The sequence below is a fragment of the Globicephala melas genome, chromosome 4 (genome assembly GCF_963455315.2).
Source record: "Globicephala melas chromosome 4, mGloMel1.2, whole genome shotgun sequence".
In the NCBI taxonomy this organism is placed as follows: Eukaryota; Metazoa; Chordata; class Mammalia; order Artiodactyla; family Delphinidae; genus Globicephala; species Globicephala melas.
Window position 1 is genome coordinate 23,700,759 of NC_083317.1, and position 7,882 is coordinate 23,708,640.

General features: G+C 35.2%; 1 non-coding gene across 1 annotated transcript; it reads left to right on the forward strand.

Annotated features, from left to right (window-relative positions):
• The first annotated feature begins 3,739 nt into the window (after positions 1-3,739).
• On the forward strand, positions 3,740-3,845 carry LOC115864292 (U6 spliceosomal RNA). Its single transcript, XR_004043887.1, has one exon. It is a non-coding gene; the product is annotated as a U6 spliceosomal RNA (small nuclear RNA).
• Positions 3,846-7,882: the final 4,037 nt, after the last annotated feature.

Genomic DNA, 7,882 nt, shown 5'->3' on the forward strand with positions numbered 1-7,882 from the left:
TGTACAAAGTTAGAGAAGTACAGGGCACTATAGGAATCCACAGGAGAGGTATTTTGGTGATATTAGGATGGGCTGGCTCCCCAGTTGAAGTGGCACTTAAGATGAGAAGCAATGAAACTATGTGCTATATATAGACTGAGGAAAGGAAAGTGTTAAATACTCAAAACCAAAGCTGAGAAGATACTTGGGAAAGTGACAAGAATTCAATATGCTTGGAGGGTGGCGTGTGGACCACAAGGAGATGGATGCAGAAAGGAGGCGAAAGTAGAACAGGGTTATGATCACTAGGGATAATCACTGTAGGCTATTAAAAAGTTTGAACTTCTTCCTAAAAATGAAAACACTGGAAAGGTTTTAAGCAAAGTGATAACAATCTGTTCTCTACTTCAGAAATTTTGCGATGGCTACAATAGCCACAATGGATCCCAGGGAACAAATGTGAAAATTCAGAAACTAGTTACGAAGTACAGTATTGTGGAAATTCAGGTGATAAATGATTGTGGTTTGAAGCAGGATAATAGCATAGGGAATGGAGAAAAAGGAAGAGGTGTAAGAGGGTTCACTGTGAACCAATGTTGACAAAAATTCATTGATTTTGAAATTCACTGCGTGTTAGAGAAGTCAGTTGATTTATATTTTTGATATTAAAGGCAAAGTGTATCTGACTAAACTGATTGTCTGTTATTTAAGTGGTTTTTGTTGCCTGTCCCCAAGATTTGATTTACACTTTGGAAATGACAGAAAATGAAAAATTCCTTTTATACTTTTTAACTTGATATTTTTAGACAAAATACCAATAAAGAAAAACAAATGAGTTACACAATTTTTTCCCTCAGATACGAGAGGTGGAACTTTAAGACTTGCTTCCTTTATCTTTTCAGAGAATCCCATTGAGTTTAGGACTGGGAAAGACTTTAAAGCACTTTCTTTTCAAATTACATATTTGATAAGAGGATTCCATTAAAAGCATCCTTATGAGGGTCACATAATCTGGGGCTTCTCAAACTTCAGTGTGTATATGAATGACATGAGGATCTTGTTAAAATGTGAATTCCAAGTCTGTAATTTTGGGAGGAGTAATTTTAATAAGTTTTAATGTGAAATTTTGAGGCTTTAATACTGTTCCAGCTGTTGCTGATGTTCATGATGGACTATATTTTGAGTACTATGGGTCTAACTTACACTTGAAAACAACTCCTAGTTAAACCAAGTTCATTGCTAATCCTGACATTATGGCATCATGAGAGAACACTGTTGAGTCCAGAATTTAGGTTAAATGAAAAAACTTTTATCTTTTATTTATACATGTTTACTATCTCCTAATCTGAGAGCCAGCTTAAACTCAAGTTTTCTCTGCAAAGTGAAGGGTAGATGGTATCTTTCTGTAGGACTCCTTGAATTAACTGGGGATAACCGATTGAGCCACATAACCCAGTGAATTAACTGAACAAAATAAGCACCATTTAATTTAGTTTAAAAGTGACAGTGTAATATATCTACATCTACAAGCAAATTCCTTCACTTTACGTATTTTTTGAAGATTCATTTACATGAATACTACTTCAGACTAAGCTTTAGAGACATATCACCAAATCTGGAAATACTTAGTTATCTTAGCACATTTCAATTTGCATCTTATCTTATATAAATATTTTGGAATGAATACTGAAAGCCGTATAGTTATAGAATTTGACCCCATGTTTGTCTGTTTGAAAGCCTTTGTTTTTTCCATTATTACTTGACCATCTGTATTTTTTCTCCAAAGTTAAATTGTAAAAAGATCAATTTGAGTCCGTTTCTATTTCTCTTATCTATAACATTCAGTAATAAGAAGAAAAAGAAGAAGAAGAAGGTCACCTAATTCACAGGTTCATTTAGTGAATTAGAGTCAATATGAGTACTCATCTGGTATACAGAAGGTGCTTATAAATTGTACTGGTTGGTGTAATTAGTAGAATTATTAAAGTTACGTCCTCAAGCTCTTAAAAATAGTCAGTATCCTTCTCACTGTCAGAGAATGTGCAGTGAAGTTGGGAAACTTCCTGCCTCATTCACCAGGGGTCTCTCTTGGGGCTTTTCATAGGCTCCTAACTTCTTTATATATATATTTTTTTCATTTTCAATGACATTTATCGTTTTCTTTCTAATTTTATAAGGAATACATGTTCACTGCAGACAACTAGAAATACATAAAAGCACATCAACAGACACTTGGTTTGCTTCCATATCTTGGCTATTGTAAATAATGCTGCAATGATAATAAGTGTGCATATATCTTTACATATTTTACAATTTATATAAATACGGGTGGTTTATAACAGTATAACTTCACATGCAGAAGAGTCGCTCCTATTGTTAAACTAAGTTAGAAATTTAGAATGAAGGTCAAACCAAGACGTGTGATTTCTATAAACGTTTCACAGACTCACTAATACATTTTTGGAGAGTTTAACTTCATATTTAACTTTTATTTAAGAAGCTTCAGTGGTTTTTCACATGTCTAGTGTTGTTTTGAAAAATAAGAAAAGAAAACACAAGACAAATATTATTCCTTAAATTATTTCTGGTTATAATTTTAAAATAAAATAAATATTTGATTTAGCAATAATATGTGAATTACTGGCAGTGGTGAGGTCATGAATGTAAATGAGCTGGAAAAGTTCCACATGACATAAAGTCCATTTAGAAAAAGTGAGAAAATTACTGGTCTTGCCATATGAGAAATATTTATGTAATTAGGTTGATTTTTGGTGTATTTGTTTTATGCTTGAATTTATTAACTGATCATTTGTAAAGTTTATAAAACTTTCTTTTCTGTTCATTGTTTATGCTTCCTATTTAGCTGTGCAGTGGAATCAAAGACACATGAATGAATATAATGTTTTTATAATTATTTGTTCATCAGCAATGAGCATTCAAGTTTTTCTGGTATTATGAAATCATTGGTTTGATACAAATAATACACAATGATTTTACTAAGTCAGAAAGTGACAATATAGAGTTCTCATCTAGTGGAACATTTTTGCTTGGACAAAATTATTTTAAACAAAAAACTAATAAAAGCAAAACAATAGAAAACAGTAACAGTTTTTATTGCCTTTGTATTTTTAAGTTTTGTCTAAAATTTCCTGTTTTCCTTCAATAAATACTTATTATCAGAAAATATATTTGTTTAGTTGACATATTTAATTTTTAAATAATCAACTTGCTAATATTAACTTAGTTAGCAAAGAATTATTACCTCATATGAAGTAGCTAAATCTATTTACACAACTAAAATCCATCTGAAGTGTCAATATCCTCTTCCACCATATTGTTTCACCACACAAACCTTCAGTGGCAAAATCTCATCTTTTATGAAATAAGTAATAATCTTTTTTGTAATGTGATGGCTGTATGGGGGTAATGCTTAGAATTATTATTATTATTATTTTTTTTTTTTCTGTACATGGACCTCCCGTTGCGGAGCACAGGCTCTGGACACACAGGCTCAGCGGCCATGGCTCATGGGCCCAGCCCCTCCGCGGCATGTGGGATCTTCCCGGACCGGGGCACGAACCCATGTCCCCTGCATCGGCAGGTGGACTCCCAACCACTGCGCCACCAGGGAAGTCCAGAATTATTATTTTTAAGAGGAGAATCTCTAGCCCTCCTTGATCTATAGCCCTCTCATATACACAGCCCTTGAAACATGGGGTATATTGATTCCAGACAGCCTCTTATTAATAAAAAAGATCAGGTGCTTGTTTTGGGAGTACATATTGTAAAATTGGAATGAAAACACCTAGACTAGCATGACCCTGATCAAAGATGACAGACAAATTTGTGAAGCGTTCGTATTTTTATTCTCTAATGAAAATTAAAGTAGCTGAGTTTTGTTTTTTCATTTTTAAAGATTGAGCTGTATGATGCCTAATTAGGTTTAAACAAATGAGATACAAATGAAATAAAAATACTATAATTTTACTTAAGAGCTCACAAAAATGAAGTAATTTATAATTTTAAGAAAATTTTCCTTGGTATGTAGCCAAATGTTAATTTTTAAATGATGTGTTTTTACCTTTCTTTCCCTTTGTAACTTAGTTTATAAAAAGCAACTTTAAAAAAGCACTTTTATAAATTCATAAAATTATCCAGATTACCTGTTTTGCATTGCTCAAGTTCATAACAGAATTGTTTACTTCTTCTTTTCTTTTTTTCTAGGTAAACTTGATGCTGATATTGACAACTGATGTAACGGTAGTATTATTAACACTTTGCTTCAAATAAAAACAAGTCCAGGAGTAGATAAGGAGAGACCTTATTCAAAAAGACTAATACAATAGGGGGAAACCTTGGAGCTCAGAAATCTGCAAGTGCCTCAAAATCAAACACAAAAAGGCTTTTCTTTTATAGAGAGAGGTAAGCAGAGCTTAGCAGAAACTTTTAAGAGGAAGTTGGACAAACAAGGAGTGTGTAAATAGCATAATAGATGCAATCTGTTGACTGAAAAAAATGCACAAACTAAAAACTGAGAATTATGTTTAATTTGGTGGACATACTGAGGACTTAAGCCTGGGATACAGCCTCTCAGATAGCTCGGAGGGACTGTTCCAAAGAGGTAAGGGAAGAGCCAGAATATGTAGGAGTTTTTGCACACTCAAAGAGAACAAAAAACAAAACAAAACAAAAACAGGTAGTTTTTTTTAATCTTTTTAATCAAAAGATTACTGTTAAAGAAAACCAGACATCTCAAGTTAATGAATTTAGTGCTCTTCTACGTATGGGAAGATGTAAGAGTCTGACTGGGCTCATTGAAATCATCCTTTTAATACGCACCTTAACTATCTAGGGTCACGGTGTGCAATTTTTTTTGTTGAAAGGTATGACAGGAAATGTGTCTGCCGGGCCTGCTGATTTGGGGATTGGGGGGGAGTGCATATTCTGTACCTTAGCCTTTGACTCAGGGATGGGGACAAGCTAAAGTTCAGGGAACTGTGGGGAAAGAGAAGCCTGAATAAAGTTTGGTCAAGACAAAGCAGAGGAGAAGAAATACACAATTGTGAATACTTGGTCAGGAGCTATAACAGTATATTGTGTGTGTGTGTGTGTGTGTGTGTGTGTGTGTGTAAGTACACTTATTTGTGGCTCAGTGTTTCACTTTGTTTGTGATAAGCTATTTTGATGGTTTGGTATGTAGCTGTGGTATTAGATAAAGATATTTGATTTTTGTACCCTTCCTGTCTCCTAAAACCAAGCTCCTAAAAAGCTTGGAATTTCCTAAGTGATAAGGATGATAAAGGCCTTTTGTTATAAGAGGCAACTCTTGGTGAATGGGACCCTAGATAGCTTCAGGATGGGGGCTGGTTGCCAGAAAGATCATGCCTTGATTGGAAGCTTGGGGAGAAGAAACTAGAGATTGAGTCAATCACCAATAGCCAATGAAATCTCCATAAAATATCTAAATGATGGGGTTTGAAATCTTCCAGGTTCATGAGCACATGGAAAGGCTGAGAGAATGGCACACCTGGAGAGGGCACAGAAGCTCCATGATCCCTCTTCCCCTACTTTGCCCTCTACATCACTGTCACTTTGGCCATTTCTGAGGTTTAGCCTTAATAACAGACTGGAAAATGTAAGTAAAGTGTTTTCCTGAGTTCTGTGAACCTGAAGAGGTTGAACCTGATTTACAGTTGGTGGGTTAGAAGTACAAATAGCCTGAGACTTGTGACTGGCATCTGGAACTGGAGCTGTCTTGTGGGACTGAGCTCCTTAGCTTGTGAGATCTGATGCTAACTCCAGGTAGACAGTGTCAGAATTGATCTCAATTGTTGAACACACATTCAGTGTCTGGAAAATTAAATAAGTGGTGTTGGAAAAGATACCAGGTATTTGGTGTCAAGAACAAGAAACTCTCTTTTGGTGTTAGAAAAAAATGGAATTTTCTAGAACAGCCCTGGCCCAGAGAAACATGTGGTTTGTGAAGAGAAAGAGGAAAAGGGTAGCGAATGAGGAATCTTTAATCCATGGATGGCTACTTAGTCACCAGAGGTATGAAATTTCAGCTGCATTGCAATCACTTACTAAAGGTAAAAGTTACTAGTGGTATTTAGAAATGGTTGCAGACCTGACTTCCAAGGACTTCAGTCACTGGATAACTAAGGAAATGTAAAATAATAAGAAGCATGCCAAACATATAATCCACTGTTGGTTATTATTATCTGTAATAGCTAAAATGAATGAAAATGCTGAGTTGGACTTTGATGCTAGACCAAGCACAGATTTCTCTTGGTGAGAGTCAAGGGACTTGTCCTATCAGGGTGGAAATTTTTAAAGGGTTACTAAGAAATGTAGTGAATAAAGGAAACCTTGACAGGGGTGAAAAAATGAGGAAGAGAAAGGAGAGAGTCAAGAAGCCTCTTGCAGAAGGGTGGGAATATTTAGATGGTTATTTAAAAATGGGATGAATAAAATGAACATTGATGTTATTGAAACAAAGGTCTTAATACACCACTATTGAAAGTTAAGTGGACCAGAGAAAGTCCCTTCTGATCTCCCAACATTAAAAGGCCCCAAATAAGTCCACTCTATGTGCCATCGTTTGGAAGAATTAAAAAAATGAGAAGGCAAATATTTCAATGAGAAACTGGCCCTGGACATACTTGATGCCATAATTGGGCCAATTAATCAAGGTAATGATTGACAAAAGGACTCTGGTCCCTCAGCTAGAAACCCTGCTGTAGACAACAAAGCCTTTTGTACTTATGTGATTATAATGGTCAAGGGGTAGGAAGAAGTTTCTGGGATTTCTTGACATAGGAACCATTTGCACTGTGGTACCAAAACCCACTGGTGAAACACTAACATAGACTTCAATTAGATTTAGCAAATATAGAAATGTAAGAGCTAGTAGGATTAAGGTGGAGGTCTGGAAGAAAATTAGAATGTTTAAACAGTTCCTGTGTGAAGAGGTTTTATCTCCTTTACTTGAATGTTTTATGAGAATGGATGTCTATGGATATTTTGTCTGACTGTGGAATGCCTAATTTACCTAGTATTATAAAACCAAAAACTGTTAATGAAGGCCTGACGAAGGCTACAGTTACAAATGTAAGAGTTAATGGGATTAAGTGAAGTTTGGGAGAAGAGTTGGTAAATTTGAATAGGCTTTATTTGAAATGGTTGCAGCTCTTTCACACGAATGTATTATTAGGACAGACATCATATCTGATTGGGAACATTTCCCTTATCTAGTATTGTAAAACACAAGCCATGTAAATCAACCCTTCAAGCAATATTAATTGGACATGCTAAATGGGAACCAGTAAGATTGGCTGAGCCCAAAAAGCACAGAATAGAAACTGGATTGCTGGTATGGACAAATTCTCTGAGATACCCCTATATTGAGTGTATACTAGGGATTATGGCAAAACCTGTGAGTGCCTCCCTGCAATGACTACTGGGACATTAGAAATGTTCATCTGAGGGGCAATTACCAGTTGGTATCAGAAATTAGTTATAACTGTCCCTATGATTGAAGGACATAAAATAATCTTGAAACGTGAAACACCCATGTCTTGGGTAATGTTGGATAAATGTTCTAATGGGGAGGACAGTGTCCAGAAGAGTTTCATAATGAAATGGAAATGATTTACAGTTGGCCCTCCATAGCTTTAGATTCCACATCCATAGATTCAACCAAGCATGGATGGAAAATATTATAAAAAGAATCCAGAATGTTCCAGAAAGCAAAATTTGAATTTGCCATATGGCAACTATATACATAGCATTTACGTTGTATTAGGTATTACAAGTAATCTAGAGATGACTTAAAGTATACAGAAGGATATGTATAAGTTATACATAACTACTACACCATTTTATATGAGACATGAGCATCTTC